Here is a 15,205-nt window from a genome sequence, read left to right as displayed (position 1 = left end):
AAACCGGTCAACTCAATTAAAACCTTGTATGATAGGGTTTATATTATGTAAATACTGTATAACTCACTATTTTAATGAGAAAACACCACTTGGAAAGTTCATGTGTTTAAACTTCCTTAGCATTAGTGCTAAACAATGAACAAAAACAATAATACAATGTTGCATGCTCATAGGGAGTGCGTAAGATCCTAAAACATGGCACAACGGGGTCTAAGGACCTTGCATTGCGAAGCCGGACACTCTCATTCATCACACACGAAAACACCCTCAATCGTTTTCACTCTATCTCTCTCACACATCTCTTTGTATGTGAAATCTCTCCAAGTATGTCAAATCTCTCCCAAATCTCTCTAAGTATGTGAAATCTCTCTCACATATCTCTTTGTATGTGAAATCTCTCCAAGTATGTCAAATCTCTCCCAAATCTCTCTAAGTATGTGAAATCTCTCTCACATATCTCTTTGTATGTGAAATCTCTCCAAGTATGTCAAATCTCTCCCAAATCTCTCCAAGTATGCCAAATCTCTCCCAAATCTCTCTAAGTATGTGAAATCTCTCTCACATATCTCTTTGTATGTGAAATCTCCCCAAGTATGTCAAATCTCTCCCAAATCTCTCCAAGTATGTCAAATCTCTCCCAAATCTCTCTAAGTATGTGAAATCTCTCTCACATATCTCTTTGTATGTGAAATCTCTCCAAGTATGTCAAATCTCTCCCAAATCTCTCTAAGTATGTGAAATCTCTCTCACATATCTCTTTGTATGTGAAATCTCTCCAAGTATGTCAAATCTCTCCCAAATCTCTCCAAGTATGCCAAATCTCTCCCAAATCTCTCTAAGTATGTGAAATCTCTCTCACACATCTCTTTGTATGTGAAATCTCTCCAAGTATGTCTAATCTCTCCCAAATCTCTCTAAGTATGTGAAATCTCTCTCACATATCTCTTTGTATGTGAAATCTCTCCAAGTATGTCAAATCTCTCCCAAATCTCTCTAAGTATGTGAAATCTCTCTCACGTATCTCTTCGTATGTGAAATCTCTCCAAGTACGTCAAATCTCTCCCAAATCTCTCTGAGAACGAGGAATCTCTCTCAAATCTCTCTCGAAATCTCTCCCAACTTTCTATAATCACTCGGGGCATCCCGACCCTCGAATTTGGCGAAAAATAGCCCAAGAACGGAATCTACGCGAAAAACGGACTTAAGGAAACGAACCCTCCGAACCGAAAGTACTATTCATGAACCGAACCGAAAGCACTATTCATGAGGGTCCGAACCGAAAGTACTGTTCATGAGCTGAACCGAAGTTACTGTTCATCCGAACCGAACCCGACATTGAAGGAGATCCGAACCGAACCATGCAAAGAAGAAAGGTCCGAACCGAACCTCGTGTAGAAGGGAAATCCGAACCGAAGGTACTGTTCACAACAGTCCCTTCGGTTCTAGCCTGACCTCGGACCGAACCCTTGCCTTCGCGTCGGACTGCTTCTCTTCGGACCGAGCCTCGGACCAGATCCTCGCCTCGCTCCTTCTTCTGGCTCGCGCCTTCGCTTCCGAGACCAGCCCCTCCGAGCCTTGCACATCTGACCGAACTTCGGCCTAGGGACCGAGTTTCGGCCTAGGTCCGAAGAATCTCGCTGGAAATTACATTTTTCACCCCGTTTTTGCGTATTTTTGCGTTTTAAACCCATTTTTAATTATTTTAACATAGGATTTTCACCCAAAACTTTATTTTTAATTATAAGACCCCTAAATTAATGATTTAATCACATTTTAAGGATAAAATCTTATTAAAAAGGGGTTGGTGAAGTACAAAAAGAAGAGTGTTGACCTTACCTTATTTTATGACGCAAGCAACCCCATGCCCACTCCATGACAACCCACACTCCTCCCCACCATACCTTGTACTTTTTACCTCCCTCACAAGCCATCTCCATGTTTTGAGAGTTGGATATTCATCCTCTCTCCTCATTTTCTCTCATTTGTTCTCATTTCACAAGAAGATCAAACTCCTTTCTCTCTCTCTTTCTCTCTCTAGAAATCCGAGATTCAAAGGCTGATCTTGAGAGTTTCCTCCACCTTTGGTAAGCATAATCCATTTCCTTTATGATTATCTCAATTATTTCCACTCAAATCATGGATATCTTACACAAACTCCATTATATTTGTGTTAGAGCTTCGAATCTTCAAGCGATTCTTCTAGTGTTCTTGGGTTGAACACCTCTCTTCTTCAACACTTATCTACTGAAATCACACAAGGTGAGTTCATACCCCTACCTTTTCATGTTTTCTCAAGTTTTTAGGGGGGGAATACAAGTCAAAACACCAAAAACATATCTAAATTCTTCTAACAGCTTTCATCAGAAAAGTTGGACTCCATTCACGGACTGTTTTGGACACCTTAAACATTTTAGTTTTCAAAACTGTTTTAGGTGCATGTAGTTCCACTTCTTAGCTTTAAAATGACTACTTGCACATCTCCATACGATTTTTCTACAATTTATGGTGATATTTACAAAACTGCCTATCACTTCAAACACCAATCCGGACCAGTCTGTGATTTTGGACTTTTTCACCTAAGTTGCAGGTCATTAAAAATCATAATAAAAATTATGATTAAACTAGACAAATTTTGGGAACTCCCAAAATTTACGGATTTAGTTTTCGACTTCGTATGATTTTTCTATGAATTTTCAAAAACAGTGTGGAAAGGCTGAAAATTTGTTAACAGCTTGTAATTTATATAACACTTTGTATTATGTTGAGCAAAGTGTATAATGTCAAGTTCTAAGTATTGGATGTGATACGTTGTAAATTTTATCATCATAAACTGAAAATATGTCATTCATGATAAGATTATTCATCTATTTAGAGCACGCATATATATAAACTATAATAAGCATAGTTTAAGGGATTTCATAATCCTAACGCTTTTTCATGAAAGAGTTCTTACATATTACAAACATTTTGAATAAACTATAATAGGTATAGTTTATGATACATCACATGACACACACACGTACGAAAAAGGTACATTCATACAGAAAGATTTTACACACCCGCATACAACTTGTAAACTTGTTAACCTAAATTGTGAGACATTTTCCGTACGTCCGAGTGCGGAATATAAAATCCTGTTCGTTATAATCAGAGTCTCCTAGAGGGAGAACGTGATAGTTGTATATAGATCTATATTGGGTTTGACACCCCACACCTTGCTGCTAGCTACAGTTGGACCTGCAGGTCTACGGGTGACAAATGTCATTTCAGTTTTTATTCGACGCCTGAGAAACGTCGTGGCAGGTTCATTTAGTCTTAAGTATGATTATAGCGGCTCACATAAGGATATAACAATACATAAAGTTTACGAGATTTTTATAAAACTTAAACGAGTTTTATGACGATTTTGAAATCACTTTTATCTCAATAAGTACGGGTATTACTGTACGTTTTCGGTTTTGGTATTTACGACTACACATCATGTGATACCACGTTTATAACTTTAAGTATGGACAATACTTGTTACTTTCTTGGTCCTAAGATTTAGGACCACACGCACAAAAAATATTAACAAATTTAAGAAATTTCGAGAGTTTCACTAATATCATAAGCGTTTAAATTGAAATAAACATACATTATTTTCCGTAAATAAGGAAGATTACTCATACATTATAGCCTTTGGATACAAGACTACATTATTCATTTTAAGAAAAATATCGGATTTTCTGGAAGAACTAGGCCATTACTTGACGAGCTTTTTCACAAAGATATACAAAAACTTATGAACTCATCAACCATTGTGTTGACACTTTTTCAAACTGCTTGTATTCTCAGGAAATCACTAAACAGGTAACAAAGTACTTTTGAGGATGGGACATCGAGGCGTCAAACTTATTACATTTTGTCAACATATTGTAATTGAATTTGAAACATGTAATTCATACAATGATGTAACTTTTTCAATTATATATATGTTGGTTGTGTTTACTTTCCTCACTATTACCATTGTTGTTATGATACTACACATGAAGTCCTCCATCCCTGGACGTTTCCGCCATCCTTGGTTCAGGGGTGTGACACAAAAGGAACAAACAAACCACTTAAAACCTGCTAGATACAGTCAACAAATTTACCAACCAACAAAACCCCACCCAACTAATCCTACTTAACACTACAATCCTCCAACCATTCTCTACCAAGTGTTACTATAGTGTTGACTAGACACACAATAAGGGAATGAAATTGACCACTAAAAATAACCAAAAAGAAAAAGGATAAAGAAGCAACTAGTTTCTTATTTTCCCATCAACTGTGTGTGTATCCGGTCCGGATAAATGATGTTTAAACTTTTTCACTTTGGGAGAGGAAAGGAGGACGAAATACATTGAAATGATTATTACCTACTGAAGGAATAGGAGCTGCTGCGGCAGCTGCAAATTTTGAAATAAACACATAAATGGTAAGAAAAAATCACGACAAATTCTTATACAAACCAAAAGAAAATGTTGTTGTATCAATCTACCAACCTTAACTTAGATATCTCCTTTCTTGTTTATAAAAGTTTTTTTTGATGAAAAGTTATAAAATGGTAATGTTGTCAAAGTCACATTTTAAATCCCAAATCAATTGACAAAAGATACAACAAACCAAACAGAAACATAAAAAAGAATGAAATTGAAATTCTTCCCATTTCTGCCAACCAAAGGCGGAATAGATTGGAATTCCTTCAAATTCCAATTCCTTTGACAGATTCCAGATCCTTCTAAACAATCAGTCCGTAGCATAAAATTTAGAGTGGTTGGAGGCTATTATTGTTAGTATAGTTATGAAGTCATCAGCTGCTACCATTAAGATTAGAGTGGTGGCCAGAAACACAACTCAGTTACTTTCTGCTTGCTTCTTGAAATTGGTCGGTAGCATAAGATTTCCAATTTTTTTTTCTATTCTTTCATGCTCTCTTAATGTGTTTCTGTTTTGGAGAAAGTACAATAAATATTGGAGGGAGGGAAGGGCTTTCTGCACTATTTATATAATAAGTAATTTAATTTAATAGATGTAAGTGCCACATGACACTGAATCCGTTACTATATCATAAGATAAAAAACTAATTCTTCTTTCATCCCAATTATTTGAAAGCATGATGAATTAAATGATATATATGTATTGATGCTTAGGGAAAATAATTTATTTGTTTAGTTTCTACATTTGCAGTATATATGATGACATGCTAAATTGGTTCAGACCTGTACAGATATAAGACCAGCTAAAGATGAGGAACTTCCAAACCCCTACATAGAAGAGTATCGGTAACCCTCCTCTTGTCTAGATAGATATCTGTAATTGTGTCTGTCTAGATTTCTTTGAATACTCCTTTCTTTTTGAGTAGTGTTAATTGAATCATGAATGTTCAGCTAAATGAATCCACACAATGTTAGCAGTACAAAATTCTTGATATTGTGCAAAAATGATGTGTGGTGTAACCCTAAACCCTGAGTTGGAAAACATGGTAGAATGTTGTTCTTCAGTATGAGGAAATAGGTTGTAATTTTATATTACTCCTTCCAGTTTAGTTAGTTATTTTTTCTCTTTCCTATGGATATGGCTATGGCTATGGCTGATGGTGTCAGTTGGTCAGGCTATTGATTTCATAGTGCATTTCCGCAAACAAGTGCCAAGTAGCCCCTCTTTCTTTCGTTGTACACAACTACAAATTAGTCGATGGTTGAAATAAAAATACTATGAATTATCTATAATTTTCAGACTGAGTTTTCAATTGAGAAACAAAATAATTTTAATCCAAACCCACCCACCACCCCAATCCAATTACTGGTCTCTTAACCCTTATTTTCAATTGAGAAAGAAAAGAATTTTATTACTACATAACACAACAAATTTGTGTAGGAAACTTAAGAAACAAGTCACAAACCTTATTTTCCGAGTAGTCTTTGCAGCCCCTGTGGTATTGACAAGCTCAGCCCCCAACTCCACCCAAAACTTTTGACCTACACCAGTGTATGTGGAGAGGAGTGATAGGTATTGTATATGATACTACAAATGGTAAATCCAGTGGCACAGTGTACGTCCTCTGTTATATTCTTCCAGACACCAGTGTCTCCCATCAACACACTTGGTAAAATTTATAAATATGGATACTGCATATATAGTACAACTTGCATTTGCTACTGGCTACTATCTGCAGAATTTTTTTTTAATTATTTTAAATAATGAAAGCAAAAAAGATGGAAGTTTGTTTTAAACATAAATAGAGGAATAAAATTTACTTATTTCTGTTGGAAATATTTATGGCTTCTTCCAAGCTGTCGGCCTGAAAATTTAAAAAGGTGAAATTACAAAATTAGCCCTCAAGAGAATGAACACAATCAGTTAATTAAGTATTATATACAGAAAGTATTAAAAATATAAGCAAAAATTTAAATACCTTTACTGTTTTCTCAAATATGCAAGAATATGTTGGCACTGATGACTTTGACCTTCTTAAAGGTTCTCTCAATAATGTTCTGTGGGTTTGGATTGGAGATGATTTTGTATCTGTTGAAGCTCTTGCTTTTGATTCACCTGTAAAATACAGTCCATACTTGTATGTTGTCCCATCTGAATTATCTGTTTTCAGAGATCTGCTTCTTGCTCTTGGAGTTCGGCTTTCTTTTGACCTTTTTTACTATGCTAATGTTATATTTCTGTTACAAAAAATGTGAAAGGGTCACCACTTTCAGAAGATCTGTTGAGTTTTGTCCTTTGTGTTCTAGAAGTTGTCTCAGATTGTCAATCAGAGAGATCAATGTTTGAATAATACTTCTTAAAGGTTCTCTCAATAATGCTCCATTGTTGGTGCCTGATTCTCGAGGGCTTCTCATGGCTGCACGGGATATGATGTATAATGATCTTGCACCTTGGTTGGATAATAATACCCCTCTGGGAAAACATATCATACAGGGTCGTTTGAATGTACTGTCACCATAGTTTTAACAGTTTCACAACTTTTTTTTTCTCTCTTTGGCATTTCTACAAACACTTTATCTGCATATTTCTTAAGCATGTTCTGAACCTCTACAACCCAATTGTTAGCATCATTCTAGTCAGTTCCTTTCTTAGCAACCTCTCTGATTTCCTCTCTTGGGGGGTCCAACATTCCAACCTTAAAGTAAACAAACAGGAACCCAACATTTTTGCTTTCTGATACAAACCCGCATTGTTCCTCAAACATTATTTTATGAACAACTGTTACTATCATACATCATACAGACTAAGCTTTTTCCAAGCAGGTCCGAACAATCATAATATAATCACAAAATATGTAAATAAAGAAACAAAGATATACAAATAGAAAAATAAGGATTGTGGTACCTGTTCAGCCTTAATCACATGTCAATCGGAGTTGAGGGCTTTGAGAACTGGAATCGGACCATATTTGAGCTGGTTGACCATATTTTTTCTGACATTTGTGTGCATAATACTCGAAATTCAGAAACCCTAGATGTATAAACAACGCTTCGTGAACCCCATAGGAAAAGATAAGGAACTCATAATTCATGTGTGTTTGCGAAGGAGGGGGGGGGGGGGGAACGAAAGAGTGTTAGAGTCGAAGTCTGTTTTGATAAAATACAAAGATGATGATGGCGATTTGTTGACTATAACATGTACCTGTGAGCTCAGATATGTTGAATCGATTGCAGATGGCCTTGTGCTTCCAGATAAAGAGCCCTATACCTAAAAATTCGACTTATTTGGGGTTTTTAAATTGCATATTGTCGAGGTTACCCCTGAGCAGGAACCACCATTGTTAGAAGAAGTAGAAGAAGACGAAGTGGAAGAAGAAAATCCGTTTGAGATCGATAGTATTGAAGTAGAAAAGAACGGGACCCATTCCGATTTCGAAAGTGAACAAAACCGGAAAAGGAATCTGAAAAAATACCCGATGATCTAGAGTTGAAATAAGTTGAAATGGAAGATTGATTGTTTGAATTTGCTCAGTTATTTCGAACCCTCACACGTACTGGGTTGAGAGAAAACGAGAGAAGCGTAAGCTTGAAAGAAAATAAAACCCTAGCACGTGCTAGAGAGAAGGGAGGTGGCGATGGCTTAGGGTTTACAGAGAGACGGGAGGTAGAGAATGAAGGGAGATCTAGAGGAGAGAGTATCAGAGAGGGGAGACTGGATTGCAGGGATGAAAGATAGATAGAAGATAGAAAAAACGAGGCGGGTTTTCAAAATTTTGGGGATTTCGTTTCCCCCTTGTTTACTAAAATCGCGTTTCATTAAAATTATAAAGTGACAGGTACAGACGACGCACGTTTAAGATAAAGTGCCCTCCGTGTTTTTATTTTTTTTCTTGAGACACTAAATTAAGGGCACGCAATAATGCGTGACGTAAATCCTTAAATTTTTTGGCGAGATAACACTATTTTAAGGGCACGTCCTTTTGCGTATCATTAATCAGTGCGTGTCGTAAAAAGCACGTCATTAAAGGTTTGTTTTCTAGTAGTGATTTAAAAGATTAATTAAGGGGTATGAACTCACCTGTAGCGAGTGGTTTGGATGAACGGATGGTATAGGATGCTAAGTGTTAAGTGAAGACTTGAGCACACACACGAATCCTATTTAACATATATTGACACATATATGTCTCCAATTAGTCAATTAACAACTAATTACTCAAATAAAGACACCCTAAAACATGGATAACACTTTGATTCAAGTGCTAGGAGTACATTAGGGTTGCATCTTAGGAGTGTAGGGCTTCTCAAAGGAGTATATGGTCCAAATGGTAACAACTCATGAGTTTACGGCCCATGGTCATTTCCCCATGAGTTTACGGCCGCAAACTCATGGTATTAAGTGCCATTTTGTGTATTGAGGTCTTATAAGTCACAAAGAATCATCCTTACTTCAAGTCTAAGCCTTGGGAAGTCATGGTGGCACAATCTCACTCCTTTATAGAGTTTACGGCCCATAGACCATTCCTCATGGGCTTACGGCCGTAAACTCTATGTATTCATGGTCTTTTTGATGTTTAAGGTCCCTAGTTCAATGGTGGTTGGTTCTAGGCTAAGTTCTAGTCATTAGGAAGGAAAAAAGGCATCATTGCACACTTAAAGGGAGTTTACGGCCTTGGGAAATCCTTGGCCGTAAACTCTCTTCCAACCCACAAATCTTGATGTTTCTAAGGTCTATATAAGATAAATCTAGTGTATAACAAGCTAGGATAAGTGTACTTACAATCTAGGAGCTTGATTGGGTGTTTAAGGTCCAAGAGCACTAGTGTGTGTTATTGGTGTTCTTGGTGTTTTGAAGAACACTTGAAGATCTAAGTAAACATGAAGAATTCATGGATGAAATGAAGTATAACAACTAGATTAAAGGTTATAAACACAAATCAAACAAAGAAACACTTACATTTTGGAAGATTTGGAAGAAAATTTGGATGATACTTGAGAGAGAAAATAGTTATAGACTTTGAAAAAGTGATAAAATGACTAAGTGTCACTTATATAGTCCTTAGAGTTTACGGACCTAATACCATTTGGGCCATAAAATCCAAACTCTTGGAGTTTAGGAACTTAAATGTTGCACACTTTACCCTAAAGTATCCTCTCTCCAGTTATCTCTTGCAGTACTAGGCTTTAGAACACTCAAACTGACTCCAAAAAGCTTAAAAGTTAGCAGAAACAATTTTGACTTCTATTAAAGTGTTTGACTGAATAGGATAGAAAATTTCGGGTTGTCACAAAAAGTACCAAACTATTAAGTTAATTATGAGCTCTTCCTTCTTCCTTGTTATGCAAACCAATTTCCAGACCTTCTTTCCTTCTGATTTTCGACTCCAGAAACTCTCCAAGTCAGCCAAAAGTCCCCGAAGTCGTAATGATCAAGAGAATATATAGTTTTTTGAATTATACATGCTCACGTCGTGAACAAGCATGTCTCACGACGTGAATTCGTTGTTATTCGTGTTTGACAAGGAGTCTTCCACGCGAAGTTTATCTTTTGGAATATTCCCACTTACGTTGTGAGTCTTCCATCCTCACGTCGTGAATTAATCTGATTTCGTGGGTTTCTTTGTCTATTATTCTCCAAGCCTCCAAAGTTCCAAGCTTTGTCGTTTTTAGTCCCTTTTCTTCAAAATGTCTTTTATTTGGCTGCAAAGTACAATTTAAACTTATAAGTATCATTATTCAATGCAAATAACCAAAATATGCATAAAAATGTAAGTAAATATTGCCTAAAACATGTATAAATATGGCAATATCAATGGTTATGAGCGGCGATGGAGGAAGAGGTCAGATCTTGCAAAAACTCGTGGTTTATGGTAGTAGTGTGGTGCGAAAACACATTCAAAACACTGAGATGAAGGTGACGGTGTTCGTTGATGGCGGATCTGGAGGCTTCTGATGAAAATCCGACCAGCTCTGAATAGATCTAATGAGTTGGTAAATCTCGTAGTTCACAATTTGGTGGCTTGAAATCTGATGACTTGGTAGCAACGATGGTAGGATGATACAGTAGCGGAGATAAGTGGATGATGTAGGTGGCAGAATTGGTGTTAGACTTTGAGTTCATGAAGCTTAATGAGAGAGTGTGAATGAATAAAATTAGTTAGTTTTTTTTGTCTGATAGTTATAATGTTAAAGTAGAGTTTTTGAAAAAAATGCCCTTTATTAAAAAGTTTCTTAAATGGTACTTAACTTTTAGGGATTCTCATTTGAACTTTTACCTGTATATCCTCTAAGCTAATAAATAAAACCAATTTTGCCACGTGGCAATTATTCCGCCTCCCCCAAGCTTATTTTAATGTGAATTTCCATAAATGCCCTTCTGATTTAGTTTTACCTAATTATTTAGGTTTCATGAATTAGCCCTTGCATATGTTTACAATTCTCCTTCTATTGTTGCTATCATTCAACGATTTTTGTTCATTTTCGTTTTGTTACTTTATTCTTCAATCCCACATTGTAAATACCTGGTTCATCCATCCCCTTCACGAACGTGTGTGTCTGTGTGTGTTATTATCACCGTCAACTCCCTATGGATATCTTCTCTTTAATTCAAGCATTTTGTTTGTTAAAATGTTTTTCTTATTATCAGGGTTTTGATTGACCGACTCTATTTTTTATTCAAATCTTTGGGTTTCAATTTTAAATCTTATCAAGTTTCGATTCCAATTTAATAGGAGTCATGAATGGAAGATATATGAAGAGTCGAAGCCAAAAAACCCGCTCACCATCGCTGATCTTTTTCTACCCATCTCCTTATTTGTAAAATTGCAAAATTTCATGTTTCGAATCAAATGATATATGGGCTTGCTGCTGAACATCCCTTGGCTGAGAGCAGAACCTTGCTTCAAATTCTTATCCAGAAAAAAAAAAAAAAAAAAAAAAAACTAACGCCAAAGAAAATTCTTTTTGAATCCTAACCTCCATGTAAACCAGAATTATACATGTAATATTTGTAGGTTTTGGGGGACACGTGAAGTTATAAACTTAAACAAACATTTGGGAGTATAACCCTAGATTTCAAGTAAGTATTCATTTCCACTCTAATGATTTAGACCTTAGATGTTTATTACTATCAGATATATTGAACCTATTTGTTGCTGGAGTCATTAGGAACACATATTGTACTTTAAAAGTAATTTTGATATAATCGATATTAATGGAACATGTTACAATAAAGATGTAAATATAATTGCGTTTAATGACATTTTTTGGCATATTTTATTATGTATTTAGAAGTATGATCGTTTTTAATAGGATTGTTAACTGGAGCAATTTTGTCATCGTCTTTTTAACCAATTATGACATTCTCTTTGTGTGTATTTGTGTATAAAGTAATGCATTTAAATATTGAATCCCAAACACCCTCTATAATTTATATGTCTGCGTTTATGGAGAATTCATGTAAAATAACTTTAATAGCATCCTACTTTGTTTTCGTGTGTATTTTTCATACATTCTCCTTAACAAGACCAATTTTGTCAATACAAACTTGCAACTGTTATTTAGTACTAACTATATATACTGAATTTTTCTAAGTTACATGCAACATGTACCATTTCTGTAAACTATAATTTGTAGGGACCATTCCTGCAACTGTTACCATCCTACTTTCCTTATATGTTGTTTTATATTTAGAAACGAAATCATTGACAAGGACCATTCTTTCAACTATTATTAAGTACATGTACCATATTTATATATTTTCAGTTTATAGGTACCATTTTTGTAAACTGTAATTTATATGATCCATTCCTACGATTGTTAACATCATACTTTTATTTTTATTATATGTTTATTGATGTTTTACTTTGAATCAATTTGGAATATTTATTTAAAAAATTATATCCACTAAAAAAACACTCTAATAATATTAACATGTGTATGTTCTGTGTGCGTTATTTTTAAGTTGTTTTTTTTGTCAATTTTTTTTTCTGGAAAATATGCAAAAAATAGCTTTATACTTTCAAAATATATGTAAGTAGGATGTTTTCACATTTAAAGGATTTTTTCCAACCAATATACCATTATCTTCCCATTTAATCTAATATTAGCATATTAATTATATTATATTTGTGAAATTAGCTAACATCGACTGCCCTTTTCATCCTTCAGTTAAACCGTGTTGTTCCTTTTATGTGTATGTTCTTTGAGTACAATACATCAGGTTAGTAGCACCAAATTAATTTTTTCGTTTATCCCCAATATACCCTTATCAGTATGATCATCACAAAAGGCGATAAAAAAGAAATATTAATATGTTTATATAAAAAAACTCAGATAATATTAACATGTGTGTGTTAGTTTTTTTTTTTTTTTTTTTTTTTTTTTTTTTTTTTTTTTTGTTAATTTTCGTTTTTCTGGAAAATCTGTAGAAATAGCATATTCTACTTTCAAAAGATATGTAAGTAGGATGTTGTTTTCCCATTTATATGTTTTTGCTTAACGAATATACCTTTATCTTCCAATTTTATAAAATAATATTTTGTAATTTCTATTTCTAAATTTCTCCTTACTTTTTTTTTCTCAAGCATTTTACTTTGACATATAATTCCATAAATAGTGTATTAGCAGATTGTGAAGGAGGAGGTGTAAGCATTTTTTGGATATATGTAGAAAATAACAATGTAACTTTAAAAGTACATTGCTCTTTTATGGTAAAATTAATATATTTTTTGTAACTGCATAATGCAACAGGTATCATTTGTGTACATTAATCAATGTTCTTTTTTATACTTCAACTTTAGTTGAATAATATCATTATATTGTGGAAAATTGTTGATCGATGTGAAGATAAACATAATCCTATATCGAAGTTCTATCTTCTAAGAAACACTAAATAAAACACTTACTTGATGGCATCCTAACTTCATTTCAATGTATGATGCTATAATAAACTAATTATTGAAAGTACATTGCTATTTCTTGCATTTAACCTATTAAACAAAAGGATTTTAGTTTACCTGGTGGAAGTATGGCGAATATCAGAGAGGTTATAGGTGGATTTCTTGGCAATGTGCTATAGGGCTGATTAGCAAATTTTATGAGAAAATATTAGTTAAAAAGCGTTAAATTCAATGATTAAAAATACTAAGCATATATTATTTATGAATATATTAAAATAAATCTTTGATTTTGTGTTACCATTTTTAATTATCAATATTATTTTTCTTTTTTACCCGTGGTTTCCACGGGTTATAACCTAGTATATATATATATATATATATATATATATATATATATATATATATATATATACATAAGTGGAGGATAATCTTTACATACGATAGCTTCGCAAAGTGGAAAAATGAAAAATCAAAATGAAAAAAAAAAATCTGAAGCGACATGATCGTTACTGAAAGTGTAAAATCAGCTATCACAACTAGGGGACCCAAACACCGTAATTCGAGACCCCGAACTTAGACAATAAAAAAATGGCATACTAAAACGTTTTTGTGAGCAATAATAATAGCCTTGGGATGATTTGCTTTTGAAAGTTTAAAAATGATCTTTATCGACAACTCTATACCCACAGAACACGGACCAATTTGTTGGCATGTGTTACCCTCGCGGTAATAGAGAACTTACGTATCAAATCCACACAGTCAAGAAGGAAGAAATGGTAAAACTTTCATATCCAGTACCCAAATCAAAATTCAAGCACTCAATCGAAGAAATTTTAAGAAATTCAAAAAAGTTGATTGAAGACCTCAAGCTCAAAACGAAGATACAAATCAAAGTTCAATCAAATCAGAAGCCATCTCAAAGTCAAATATGACGAATGAAGAACTGTGTCATATGGTACTTGTGGCTCTCAAAAAAGTGAAAGCATAGGAGTTGGGCCCTTTCGGGTGGGCTCACCGCTTCAACGAAAACTGATTTGCCGTGACAGGTTCTAAGGATGCATTGATTCTAAATTTTGACTATCTAGTCTTAAGGACATGAGACATGGACTACGTAATTTTCGATCACAAAGCCAATTAAGGTATAAAATTTAAATAAAAGTATGGTTGGATCATTGGGTTACACCATTTCATGGTCTTCCTCACTTTGGGAGTCTATGATACATAAAAGGTAGTCGGATGGTCACCTAGGTATTAGTGATTGGAGCCTCATTGATGTAAATTCTGATCGTATAAAAAAATTATTTGTCTTTTTAATTTTTATTCAATTCATTTTTCTTAAGAATCTTCTTGTACATATGTTATTTTCATTCGTTTTTCTTTTATTGCGTGCATTCACTCTTAATTCCATTTAGGTCCTTTTTCTTTTCTTTCGTTCTTTTCATCTCAGGTCCTTTTTAGTCACCTATCGTCTTCTCTAGGGTGATTCTAAATTTTTTTCTTGCCTGAGGACAAGAAAGGTCTAAGCTTGGGGAGGTTTTATAGGTGTATTTTGTGCACCTATTTTGTATATTTATTTCCGTCTTTTCATAACATTCTACTTCATAATTCTTACATTTAGTTAATTATTTAGGCAATTGCACATTTCATTAAGAATGTATGGTACTTCACTATTTTTGATTTATTTTGCAGGCATTATGGAGCGTGGAGCTTGGAGTATGGAACTTGGAGCATGAAACAAGGAGCTTTGGAGCATCAAGAAGAGATGGATCGGTTATGCCATGGAAGAAAACATGAAAGACATAACCTGAGTATGTGTTGCATTATCATAATAGCAAAGGACTACGTTTG

The sequence above is a fragment of the Lactuca sativa genome, chromosome 2 (assembly GCF_002870075.4).
Source record: "Lactuca sativa cultivar Salinas chromosome 2, Lsat_Salinas_v11, whole genome shotgun sequence".
Lineage (NCBI taxonomy): Eukaryota > Viridiplantae > Streptophyta > Magnoliopsida > Asterales > Asteraceae > Lactuca > Lactuca sativa.
The sequence above is the reverse complement of the archived record's forward strand: the minus strand, read 5'-3'. Positions refer to the sequence as shown.